We start from the raw sequence: 13,033 nt of genomic DNA, 5'->3' as shown, positions 1-13,033 counted from the left end.
ATAAATTGGCTATTTTGGAACATGGAGCTCTGTTTTTTAAACATTTCCTTCTTGCTGCAAGTTATTTTACTTATCAAATAAATGGTCTATATTAATTTAATATACCTTTGTGAGTAATTGTACATTATGGACTTTGGATATGGACAATTATCTCCAGAGATAAAGGAGAGCTTTTTTTTGTGTGTTTGGACACACCCTCGAAAACAACTTGACTACAGGAAGTTTCATATATCTCAGATATCTCTTAGGCTCAGGACGACAAACAATACAAAAGCTTCAGACAGACAACAACAACAAAAAAAAGAGCGAAAAAATACAAGAAGACGCAACTTCCTTTTGGGAACCGAAAGCACTTGAGACACTTTTTTTTCGTTTGTGGTGCGCTGCACTTGTTTGTAGCACAACTTGGCGGCGCGGCGGTCGCGACGAACCTTTTCGCGGTGCACCTTGATTGTGAGAAAGATAACAACACCAACAACAACAACAACGGCAACAACAACGACAACGACAACCACAAAAAGAGTGAAAAGGAGAAGAGGTAAACAATGAGAAGGCCGCAGGAATTCGCTGGCAGAGATTAAGCCAGCCAGTTATGGGCTGGCAAAGAAAGGATGGGGTGGACAACGGGCGACAAGGCGACAACTTGAACAGGTGCTGGTGCAGAAATGGCAAACTATGCCACAAGGTATTGGGGCAATTAGTGCTCAACTAATTGATTTAAGGCATTTCCTTTCTGCTTTGGCCAGCAGAAGCAACATGAACCCGAGGAATTGCTTGGCCATGATTTCCGCGACAACAGAACCCGAAGAGAGCCAGAGGTTGTCGTCTCCTTGTCTCCGATGGAACGTCTCTCCAGTTGGTCTCTTAACTTGGCATTTAAAGTATTTTGACATTGTTCTATCCCTCTCTCGCTCTCTTTCTCTATCTCTCTCTCTTCTCTCTGTTGGCAATTAAAAAAAAAAAAAAGAACTCTCTGGCTTTGATTGCAAACATTTTTCCAGAAAACAGGCAAACTTTACCCTAGCTTCTGCAGTCCAAGTCCAAGTCAAACTTTAGCTCATCCTGTGGTCCGATCTCTCGGTCTTGATCTACCCGATTTCCATCGGTCCATCGGTCAGGCAATTCGCCGTTGCCTTTTGCAAGTATTTAGTTTCAATTTGTAGCTTTGTTAGTGCGTGTTTTCAGATTTTTCATATTGTTTATCTTTTCGTTCCTTTTGTCTTTTCGGTGCGGAGAGCGTGAAAAGGATCCTAAAATATGAAAAACTCCAAATTAAATAATTTGAGATAGAAAGCCTTTTGCGAAATTCATCTCTTAAATATTTTCCAACACATTTTATTATAAAATTCTGATATTTTTGGCACTTCTTTTCAGTGCTCTGAGAGCCTGATATGGACAAATTATATGGCGTGTCACGTGACCTACTCTATTCACTGGGGGAACCTGCTTTACCTCCTTGACTCAATGCCTCTTTCATGCCCCCTGCTCGTCGGTCCATCGTTGGGAAAACTTTCATGAACCCCACCAACAGCGCTGATTAATTTTTGCGCTATTTACACGCTCGTTCGGTCTGGTTCAGCTTCAGCTTCAGTTGCTAGCTTTAATTTTGTAAAATTAGTCACGCGATTTTTATGTACTCCCAGAGAAGGAAGCAGGAGTGCAAAAAAAAAACTGAAAAGTAAGTAGGAGTGGGGAGGAGTGAGGAGAGGCGGAAGGCCTAACTAGTCTAGCTCCAGTCAGATGACAAATGATTTTATTAGCTTAGTTGAGTTAATCAATGTTGATGGTATTTATTAATTATGTTGTACTCCTCCTTCTTCTCTGCTGCTCCACCTTCGATTCCTTCTTCATCTTCTTCGTCGTCGTCGTCGTCATCCTCTGGAGAGATGTTATTCGATCTTCGATCGGTGGATCGCCAGCGAAGTTTAGCAGAGCAAAGGAAGGAAGTGACCAGGCGACATGCAGGTATGTGGACGAGAGACTTGTTGAATCTAGGCAGGAGAAGGAGGTGAATAAGAAGATGAAGGTGATTGGACTTGGACTTGGACCTGGACCTGAACCTGGAGTTGGCCAAAGAAGTGCTTCTCTGTAAATATTAGTTTGGAACGAATTGGGTTGTATGCCAAATTCAAGGCAAAAAGAGGGGAGCAAAAAAAGAGTCTAAATTACACGCGCCCAAACCCAAATTGAAGTCAGTAATAAGCATGAAGCGGGTAGGTAAAGGCAGGAACTCGAATCTCGGAGACCAGGCCTTGATTTTGGAACTGGCAACTAACTTCCAGTCATCGTCACGAAACGTCTTCATTCTCAACCGACTGACCGACCGCTCGACCGATCGACCGACCTCCGGATGCGAGATTCAAGAGAGAGTCAAAGATATACAAAGTGCCCCTGGGCGTTGATTGGCCATGCAAAAGTTTTGGTCCTCCACTCGAATTTGTATCTTCTTTGCTTATTTTTTTCCTGTCCATTTTGTTTCTCTTTCTGTATCTCTATCTGTATAGAGAGGACTGTACACCAGGTAGTCATGGGTGGGCGAACTTATGCAAAAGCAAAAAACAAAAAAAAAAACCCCAAACAAAAACAAATCTGAAGGAAAAAAATACAAAGCTCTCCCTTACCCAAGAGGCAATTTAACACACTTTGGCGCGTGAATTAGGGCCAATTTGGAAATTAAGTAATCTCTGGCGCTGAGATTTTGCCTTTGAGCTTGACTTTGGTTTAACAGGAGACTGAAAATGTATTTCTTTTGATCCAAGAAAGACGAAACGAAGGCTTTACGAGCTAAACTTTAGTTATTCAATTAAACTTCCCTAAGTCCCTACATTTGATTATTATAAGCTGATCTTTTAGGACTTATAATGAAGATCGAAGAACTGCTACAGAAATTAAAAAGTAGAGATTTGAGTTTTAGGTTTTTATATGTTTACCGTATCATTTGATATTTTGTAAGCTAAAAAAAACCTTAACTAACTGTTAAAGAACCCAAATAAAACAATATAGTTGATTATCTGAGCAGATTTACCTTAACCGAAACGTATGTTTGTTTCCTTATTTTGTGGCTACGCTGAACTCCTTTCCATTTTGAATGTCTTCTTCTTTCTTATTCATTTCATACCACGTGCCATTATCAATTTCATCAATTTCCTCATTTCAGATTTACGATTTGTCAGTGTGAATTTGCTCTGATATATGCCTAGGCCCTCCCCTCTTTCTCTCCTTCTTTCGATCAATCGATTAACCGCAACGAAATACGTCAACAAAGTTAGGACAAAATGCAATCGAGGTTCTTGTGGTTTTTTCCTGTACTCTGTGAGACAAATATTGGGTTACAATAATTTCCCCATAAAAATGTCGACCCTTTTGAGTTTTTGTTTTCGGACAAAGATTAGATCTGCCAAGCGCAAAAATATTATGATGCCCGCCAAAAACCGCAAAATTCAACAAACAAAAAAGAGAACAAAAAAACCCAAAACCACCCAAAACAAAAAAGAAAAAAAAAACTTAATAAAAAGTGAATGAATGGCTACCAAAAATCTGAATCATAGATATATAAGCGCGCGATCATAAGCGATCAAAAGCGAGATAGCCAAAGGAAAAAAAATTGTTATAATAAAGAATAAACTGGAAGTTGGCATATTTTTGGCTGTGTGTGTGTGTGTGTGTGCGTCCAACTGCCCAGAGGTATTAATGTCCCCTCAGCTGTCGTCAAGGGTCGATCATGAGCCCTGGGATCGAGCGATCTAGGGCGATCGAGGAATGAGCACTTATTGTCAGTCATCCAGTCGGCTTAGTCGTCGAAACTACATGCAAAAACAAAAAAAGAAGGAAAAAACACAAAAAATTGGTTGACAAAGCGTCTGGCAGATGACTTCATTCGCATTTTGTTCCCACTTGCCCACTCCTGAATCCCGCTCTTTATCTCCTCACTGGGTGCCTCTTTAGTACAGTGGTTCCATAGTGATCTTGATCTCTTTTGCCAATTTATCGATCAACACGCTTAAGCGCATTTCACAATGACTGCGACGACTTCGGACAACGACAACGAAAACGACAACGTCGACGACGACGACGACGACAATGATGATGACATTTTAAAGGGGCCTTTTAATTTGGCCTACCATTTCCCTACTTCTCATCATTCTTCTCCTCCTTCCACTACGCCTTCCGCCAGCCTCCTGCCGCATTCATTTTGTGAGCCTGATAAGCTTTATTGATGCGATTAGCGAAATGAGCTTTAGTCCCGTCAAGAGGGAACCACAGAGAAAGGGAGAAAGAGAGAGAGACGACGAATACGAAGAAGGCAAACCAACTAAAAACCGACAACTGACATTTCTCATTAACCCTAAAGCAACATCTTTTTGGGCTATCGACAACTTTATGTTGCATTTTAGTCAGTTTAAGCACAAAAGCAACGAAATGAAGTCATTCCTGGGCAAAGACATACGCATGACCTTGGGGGGCATTCCCCTTGTGATATGGATATTTAGATATAGACGAAGGCAAATTTCCCAGTCATGCTTGAGAAGACTTTGTAACACGTTTGAAACTTCTTGAATATTTTTAATAGCTTGAATGATAATCTATTTAATAGCTATTCCCAAAGAATTCACAACTTTAACCGAAAGTATTTATCGACTGTGAGAACTATTCATTTGCAGATTGCCCTTTCGCATGCGTCACAGTTTCACTTGCTACGTCACTAACGATGACTCAGTTACCCTTCGGCATTTCAACAACTTGTGAAATTTCTTATTAACTTAATTTTACTTCTTTTTGCCAAAAAAAAACAAGCCCATGAGTTTCCAACATAAATTCTTCATTCTGACCAATACTTCCTTCCGATTTAAGCTTTAACTGCTGATTCAATGCAAAAAAATATATGAGAAGGGAAGTAAATTTTAGAACTCCTTAAATGTTGTTGAAAGTTATAATAAGTTTTTGTTCAAAGTTTTCAAATGTAACGGGAGAATTGAAAGTTTTATTTATTTTTTTTTGTTTTTTGAAGAGAATTACATAGATTAACTTTAATTTCGGATTTATTTCATATTAGTTGAGCTATAATTCTATATTTAATTTAATAAGCTGCAGCCATCTATGATCTATGCAAGTAAAAAAAGGGTTAGTTATTTTTAGTTAAGGGAGAGAAGACTCTGAGCAGATTATAGGGTATAGGAGGTTGAATTTAGCGCAGAAAACCTTAAACGTTTCCTGGATGGCATAGTTAGTACTTAAAACATGACAACTCATCAGAGTTATAGCTATCAGAGTTATAGTTATCATGAACTCATCTAGAAAATACTAAAGCATTAATTGACTTAAGTTATTTTCTCTGTTGGCAATACGATCTTCAATTAGAAGACTCACTAGTTGGGCTTAAGGAGAGATGGCAAAAAATTCGAAACTTATTTGAAAGACCAATGATTCGGGGGGTGAACAGACAGTCACCAACACCCCTGCACCTACCGTGCATATTTATGTACATACAGTGGATCACATTAACCCAAGTAACCTTATTAAAATTATGTATCATAAAAAACTAAGAATGGTAAATTATAGGTAGATTTATTACCTCTTCATTGTATCATAATATTTACTTTAAAACAATAAAGTAAATTAACGGAATAAAAAAAAGGGCAAAATTCGTGCCACAGTATTATTCGGTTTTTGAATATGAAGCCTCTTTAATATTTAATATTGTTTTTAATGGTGTCATCAAGGCGTTTTGGCATAATTTGTATAATTTTTTCCGTGTAATCTTTGCCAATTGTATCCTACTCTTCCTGAAGTCTTTGTTTCAAGTCAGATATTGAAGCAATTAGCGTTTTGTAGCCACGACGGTCCAACTCACTCCACAAATTCTCGATCGGGTTGAGGCCTGGGGACTGGGGCAGCGTATCCAATACTTTTGGGCAATTGTATAGCAACCACGATGTCACCGACTGCGTTTGGCTTTATGTTAGTTACATATTTCACTAATTTTTTTGTAGGTCTTGCCCTTTACAGACAACTTACCACTGTTCCAATGGTGAATTTTTCGATTTACGGCCCATTGCGGGTGAATAATTATATTTTCCGGTAAGCTTTTCTTTTTCTACTTGTGATTAATGAAAGTTTTTTCGGGGATGCCCACTTTTGATACCGTGTGATGCCATTCGGAGTTGCGACATGGTCTTCAAAACGGACTTCCCAAAAAAACCGAATATTAATGTGGCTCGAATTTTGCCCTTTTTTTGTTTCTGTTAATTTTCTTATTTGTTTTAAAATAAATATTGTGATGCTATACCTCAATTAAGGGGTAATAAATCCAAACTTTAATTTACCATTTTTAGTTTTTTTATTTTACATAATTTTAATAAAGTTACTTGGGTTAAAAGTTGAAAAAAGAAAAAACCGAATATTAATGTGATCAACTGTATGTATTTGCTTAAACAATGAAAGAAATTTAGAAATAATTAGAGTATTAGAAATATCCATTAGCGTTTATATCATTGCGATCAACATGAAAGATCTACACAAATATATTTATATGAAATTTAATTAATTTCAAACTCATTTTTGATGAAAATCGAAACTAAACACCCGTTTAGAGCTAAATTTCACCTAAAATGCATTAGCTTCAGAAATATAAGGGTATGAAATGATCGGTTTGGATCAATTTAGTCCTGATATTTATAGGTGTAGTTTTCGTTTTTTGTTTTTGAAGAAAGCCGCAAACACATGTAAAACTCAAATGGCAACATGCCACACGCGCTTCTCACACACACACACACCGCGGGAAGAATTGCCAAAAAAGGCCAAAAAGATGAAAGAGCGAGAGAAGAATCGAACCGACAACCGCAAAGCCGCAACAGAAGCTCGAAAATTTTGTTGTTTTGTTTTTTCATCTTCGGTAATAGTTCATCTTATTGTTTTTGTTGTTGCTGTTGTTGTTGTTGCTGCTTGAGTCATAAAATATTCCACTTTATTTGAACGATCAAACGAGCAAACGATCGATTCTCTTGATTTTCACACAACCTTCAACCTTCTTCTTCTCATTTCCGTAGAGGCAACTTTTGCGTGTGGTCTCGCCTCTAACAAAAAGAAGGAAAAAAAATATTATAAAGAAACTCAATTAGATACGCCGCGTGTCAAAACAAACGTTTGCTCCTCCCCTTACTCTTCTGGCTGCTCCTGCTCCACCTTCCTCCCTTTATTGCCACTACGATTTTCATTTCCATTTCGTTTTCGATTTCAGACTTGGGGGCCCCCTTTTGATATTTCTTTCTCTCTTTTTGCTCTGCTCTGCTCGTTTAATTTTTCTCTTTTTGTTTTTGATGTCATAATTCATGTATATTAACTCATAAATAAACGAAACCAACTTTGGTTTCTGTCTGCCGACTGTCTGCACATCGGCGGGAGTCAGGGAAAATAATCGCTTTTTGCCTAGATCTTCTAGGTATTTAGTGCACTTAATCTACGCCACAACAACAACAACAACAAAAAGAGCGAGATAAATAGCAGCTGAAATCAAAATCCATAAAAACTAAGAAAGCAAAAAAAGAAACAGAAAACTAAACTAAGGTAAAAACTGGCGCTCCATAACTGAGAGAGCAACTTTTAATACCCTTTAGACAATTGAATGCGAGAGGTATGTAAAGATTCTCTTAAATTATATTAGTTAAAAGTATTGTTATCCTTCAGTAGATATAGAAAAGAACTCGGTTTATCTCATTTAACATTCTTCTATTGCTTAATTGAGAAAACCGTGTCCCTTTGTATATCTTTTGAACTTCCTTCCTTCCTATAACATTCTTTTATTGCTTACATTGATCTAAGATCAACTTTAATAACTATGTAAAGCTAATAATTAACTCCTTAGTTTCTTATGAGTCTTTATTTTATATAAAAACAGACATAGACAGTTGTAGTTTAGGACGCAAAACTTTTACCATCACTGTAAAAACACATTTCTCTAGCATATAGGCAGTGATTCTCTTGTTCCAAGTTACCTTTAACTCCACCTTATACCAGGATAATGCTTACATCGATCAACCAATGATGGGAGGACCTCTACAGATCTCTATAGTCAATTCTATTCAATTTCTTTATACAATTAGATTAAGGATTATTTGAGGTTAATGCTTATAACAATTAAAATGATAGGAGGATATCTGGTATACTTATATCGATCAACAACTATTGAGAGGATCTCTATAGATCTCTGTAGACCTTTCTATTCTATTTATTTCTACAATTAGCTGTTAAGAAAGGTGTCTAAATGTCTTTCTACAATTTATAGCACTGGCAAGACCGTATTAGAAGGCAAGTGAAAAGTGCTGGGTATTTAAAATGTCCTCATCGTTGAATGGTGTATGGAATTTGTTGTTGTCTTTTTGTTGGAATGGCTATAAAATCGGCACGACTTTTCAATAAATGTTGACAACAAGCGAAGCAAAGTTTTATGATATCCTGAAGGAAGTGAAATATGATATTATGAATCGCCCAGTTGGACAGTTGGGACAGTTTCTCTTACCCCTCAGCTCAAGTCGCCAACCTCTGTTCAGCAAGTTGGGTACTTGAACTGTCTTAGCAATGACTGTGGGTTGGCAGCGGCTGCGGCTCCTCTTGCGGTGGCTTTTTGTGGGCAGCAGCAAAAACGACAACTACAACTACAGACGCTATGAAAAAAAAGGCTAAAAAATAAAACCTGTTGCTGCTGCGTTGTGTATTATGAGTTTGCGGTTTGTCATGTTAAAGTTAAATGCATGCAGCACATGCCCTGCATTGTTGACAGGCCAACAACAACAACAACAACAACAACAGCGGCAGCAACAAGTTGCAGGGGCAACATCAGCCTGAACTGCCGCAAACAGCCTGTAGTTGGTTTTTAACCACTCGTCTGCTTAATCAGGTCAAAAATGGTTGAGTAATTATAATGAAGTTTACGAAACAAAAACAAAAATGTCTAGGCACTGAAATAAGATATACTCAACTCAAAAACAAAATCAAGTTATTTCTATATTTCAGTCATGTTTTGGATTGAAATAATAGCCACACAGATTCACAAAAGCAGAGTTATTATTTTATTTTCTTGTCGACTGCTAAAAGTTATATCTTTCTTATAGCTATTCAAATATCATTTCGATATTATTTAGTTGACATTTTAATAACTTGTCAAGGTAATTTAAAACCTCTTTTGACTAAACATTCTGCATCTGCTTGTTAAAATCCGGTAATTTGACAATTTTTATAGTTTCTCAATGACTTGAGACAATCTTCTCAATAAAATTCTTTGCTAAATACTTAAGTAATAAATACCAAAAAGTGAACTACTACAGCAAAAGTTGGTCAACAATTTATGATTATGTGAAATTTCCATTGAATTCTGAACTATAATTCTTGGAATTTTTGAATAAGTTGTGCAAATAAACCCACTTAACACTATTATAATTAAATCGAGTTCTCAATTAGTGTCACTTGATGATGGCCAGCCAATTTTATTCACGTGGTAAGACGAGCGGCTTCCATATTTCTCTTGCCAAATCACATGGGGCGTATGCGCAATATGTGGAAAACAGACACGCGCACACGGCCGCCATAAACCTAATGTGTGTACATGTACATACATGGCGTATACGCAATATAAACGTTTCTCGGTTTTCTTATTAACAATTAGCCACAAAAAAAAAGAACCCTGGCCAAAGTTTTGCTATAAATTTTTCATATAGTTCTTGGTTAACCAAGCAGCCTCGATCAACGCTCATAAATTTGCATTTTAATGAACTTCAGTGCATAAATATTAAAATAAATTTCGACATTGGCAATACACGAAGAAACAAACTTAAAATGCCCGAAATAAACAAATCGTTAACAATAATTATAATTGCACATTTGTTGCTCGATTCATAATTTGTGAGCGCCAGGAAAAGCTGAATAACTGAAACTCAACCGAAATGAAAGAAATTATGAGCTGACAAAACATAAACAGAGAGCTGCATCCACACACCAAAACAACAAAAAAACACTCGCACACCTGTGAATGATAGACACACCCTAATAGAAATGGTGGTGAATCTAAAGAAAATGAATGGAGTTCAATAGAGTCCATCGATTTCGAATTATTTCGTAGAATAATTCTAGAAAGTAAAAAATTGAGTGTTATTTCATTAAATTTTGTATCCTGCATTTAGTGGAAAACTCAAAAAAGCAATTCCGGAGCATTACCTAATAGGCAAATAAATGGAAAATTCTCTTGCAAAAAGTGAAAAATTGATTTTTGTTACTAGTCTGTCATTCTCACTGAATATTATATAGTGTATATAGATTCCTAGGATAGAATGATATTGTTTCTTTTCTTTAGGCCTTTGCCTATTAAAAAACTGTGAAATTTCAGAACCAAATTTTATAAAAATTGGATTAAACAATATTTAACTGAATGAGCAACGATCAGTTGAAAATATTTTATTTTTGACTACAATTAGACTCCAAATACTCTTGCCAAAAGTGAACATTTATTTCGATCACGAGTGTCTTTACAAAGCCATGTTCTTAAGTCTGTCTGTCTTTCGAATCAATATAACCTTCGGCTAACAAAAGAATGATATGTCGAAAATGTAGGTTTATTTTAAGATACTCTTTTATATTTCAAGAATAATAATAACATAATTTCATCATGATCGGATCACCATTCATACATATGTGCATAGCATATATGTAACTATCTTACCAACGATCGGTTGAAAATAGATATTTAGATCAGTCTTTTAATTGTATTCAAAGCGATTATATTTTCACATTTCTTTGTTCTCTGGCAGATATTTGTGAAAAAGGAAATATTCTTTAGCTTACCGCCTCAAGATAGGGCAATAATAGCAAAAAAAAATGGTAAGGGCATTTAAATTTTGGTTCCTCTTTTAAAACAATTCCATTTATCCAGATTTATTGAAGTTTTTGGCTATTGTTTTATTATGGTTGAAATGATTTTTGATTGCGGCGAAGTAGTGGGTCAAGTTTTTGATATTCGTTTTATGAAGATATTTAAAAATATAAATTTCTTTAAAATTATTCTCAATAAGCAAGTAAAGAGAAACTAGTTTAAAATCTAAAATCAGTTCCTAGGAGAGGACGAAGAATATTACAAATAAGAGCCGCTGCCTTGTTAGTTTTTTTGACCAGATTTATATCCTTTATAAAGGATACGCAGCGACCTTATAGGATCCAAGACGAAAGAGGTTAAGATATGCTCTCATTTCTGTAGTTACAAATGTAAATGTACATTTTGATGATGAGCCCCTGAAAATATGCAAGAATTTGTTCAATACATTCTTGAAGCCATTATTTTTTACTCAGAACGTGAAAAACTCTCAAAACAATTTGAAACTAAACTTTGGCATACAAGACTTTTGCTTCAAGACTCTTTAACCCCCTTACTCTTCACTCAATTTCTCTCTTCCACAGTCACTCACTCAAGGTGTCTGTTGCGGTGTGAGGCATTGTTTTTTATTCTTTTTTTTTTTTTTGGTTTTTTGCCTTTTTGGTTTTTTGGGCTGTAATTAAAAACGCATAAAATCGAAACAACAAAGTAGCGCAGAGAAAAATTTTAATTTTTGTTTTGTCGTTGTTGTTGTTGTTGCTGTTGTTGCTGTTGTTGTTGTGTTCTTACGCAATTGTGTTCTCTCTTCATAATTCAATTGTTTTAATTGTGTGCGCCGGCGATCATAAAATTTTATTAATTTAATTGGATTTTTAGTTGCCGAGTGTGGCATAGAGGCAGACACCTCAGCCTCAGCCTCGGTCTCAGTCGCAGTCATTGTAATTAACATAGTAGAAAGTGCCCTGTGAGAGTACAGGAAATGAAATTTTTCTAAAAATATATGTTTGTGGTTTATTTTTTTTTTTTTTTTGTTTTGTGCTTTTATTATTTTTATTTATTCACCCATTTTTACCACCCATTGTTGTTGGTAGTCCAAGTATAAGACAAAAGGAAAAAGAGACTGTGTGCGGTTTTTTTACGAGCGATTCACTTGATTTACTAGACAGAAAGTGAGTAAGGGTAAGGGTGAGGGTGAGAGGGCGAGTGCTACACCCTGTATATACATACATATACATGTATGAAGAAGTGTTGAAATGGTCAGTCAGAGGCGGCATAGTAAAAGAGATTTATGCTCATTTTGTCAGCTGCTGCTGTTGTTGGTCTTCTTCAAGTGAACTTCAAAAATTTATACATGATTTTTACGGGATTGAACCATAAATTTTAATGCGATGCTCTCTCTCTTTCTCTTTCTGATGAAATGTGCCAAAGTTTAATTAACCCACACGGTGTTTGCGAAATAACAGAAACAAAATAAAATATCGAAACTCGTCATAAATTGGTCTTAGTCTTAACCTTAACTTTTAGTGAAGCAATCAAAAACAAAAGGCGGCAGGACCACCAGAGATCCACAAAAAGAGATCACAAGGAGATTTTGCTCTTTTTTTTTGATTTCCAGAACAGGTTTCCTCAACACTCTCAAAAGACAAGCCATAAGGCAACGCAGAAGGCAACACTCTGTGCCGCTGACCGTTGCGGATTAAGCGATTAAACAAATTAAAACAAATTACTTTTTTGCACCCACCACAGCGACGATGAGTATAAAAATTAATAAAAATTTACCTGTCATTGGGCGTTGAATTTAAGGGAAACCAAAAATGTCGCAGCCAAAAAGCAAATACAGAGTGCTTTTTATGGTGTTGCAGTTAAAGAAATAAGGATATCGTGGTTAAAATCCGGATAAAGCGTGTTTGACATAATTAGGAAAGGTTGCAGTTTAAAAAAACTAAAAGGAAAAACAGGGTGCTTATTCATGAGTAAATGGTGTTGAAATATATCACCAAAATTAATAAGTTACGCCTAAACTTCGGTAGCAGGGTGTTTCGCCACAATTAAAACCAAAGGAAATTAATATGTTGCAACTAAAACAGAGACACAGGGTGCCTATGAATGCCTAAATGGTGTTAAACTTAAGAAGATAATGACATCGCTGCTAAAATCCCAATAATGTTTTATTTGCCA

Source organism: Drosophila willistoni (genome assembly GCF_018902025.1).
Source record: "Drosophila willistoni isolate 14030-0811.24 chromosome 2R unlocalized genomic scaffold, UCI_dwil_1.1 Seg167, whole genome shotgun sequence".
Classification (NCBI taxonomy): domain Eukaryota; kingdom Metazoa; phylum Arthropoda; class Insecta; order Diptera; family Drosophilidae; genus Drosophila; species Drosophila willistoni.
The sequence above is the reverse complement of the archived record's forward strand: the minus strand, read 5'-3'. Positions refer to the sequence as shown.